The sequence below is a fragment of the Apodemus sylvaticus genome, chromosome 7 (assembly GCF_947179515.1).
Source record: "Apodemus sylvaticus chromosome 7, mApoSyl1.1, whole genome shotgun sequence".
NCBI classification, from domain to species: domain Eukaryota; kingdom Metazoa; phylum Chordata; class Mammalia; order Rodentia; family Muridae; genus Apodemus; species Apodemus sylvaticus.
Window position 1 is genome coordinate 53,565,789 of NC_067478.1, and position 1,201 is coordinate 53,566,989.

Genomic DNA, 1,201 nt, shown 5'->3' on the forward strand with positions numbered 1-1,201 from the left:
GGGACCTCTTCCTCCAAGGCTCAATGACAATCTCTTCTTTGGATGACTCTCAAACCTTCCCCTTTCCTTATCCAGGAATTTTCAACCAACTTCAGACATTATTGTAACACTTACTGCATGGCATTGTTGCTATCTGTGTGTCTGTGTCACTAAGCCCTGACCTGCCTGGGGGGAGCTTTTCTAGAACCACACTTGGTAGTAGCAGGTATACAGCAAACTCTTACTGCACTGGAAGAGCTGACCGGACACAGAATGCGGAGTTGTCTTGTTAGAATTTTCCACGAGGATCTGAGTAAAACTTGCATTGGGCATGAACTTTCAAGAAGGAGGCATTTCAGAGGAGTGGAAGACTGGAAGAGGATGTCTTCCGAGTATTAAGAAAGAGCAATTAGGAAGAATGACTGCAGAGATAATAGCAACCAGGATAAACCTGGGAGCGAGACGGGGTGGGGCCCTAGAAGGTGTTGGAGTGGGTTGTGGAGAGATGTGATCGAAGGTCATTATTTAAAGCTAGGAACTTGCAAGTGAATTTAAAAACTATTAGAATACTCTCAAAGATATCATTAAAAATGAAAGATAAGAAGACCAATCAAGAGAGAGCGGCTGTGTGGCCAGAGCTTTAGAATGTCTCTTGGTTTCATTGCGTGAACTTAAGGGACAGTGTGTTCTCACCCAGGGCCTCTAAACTCTTTCCTGAATGAGTCCCATTCTGTGTTCTTCACAGAGCTCTCTACCCTGAAAGGGCACAAGTATGCTGCTTACAACTGCCCTACAATTAGTCATTGTTCTTCACTGTTTGCAGTGGAAAGCAAGGAGAGGCTTTGTAGTAGAATGGAAAAGCACTCACTACCCTGGGAACCAGAAGCCAGGCACACCTCCAGCAGCGAGGTCTCTGGTCACCACCCGCTCAGTCAGCTCAGTCGTGGTCTGTAAAATCCAGTGACGGTGTCTTACAGTCTTCCTTACAGGGCTGCTCTAAGCGGGAGAAATGGTTTGGATAATAGGCTGTGTGTGAAAATCCTGCAAGCTGTGGTTGGCTCTGGAAATTAGGATAATACTGCCTTTCAGGTCACTTGTCTGTGCGATAGATAGATTCTCTCACGAGCCCGGCAGAATCTGTTACTAATTTTTCGGTGAGGAGATGACAGTGTTTCTCTTTGTCCATGCTAGTGTGAAGTCTCAGGAAGCTGGCCCGCTCGAA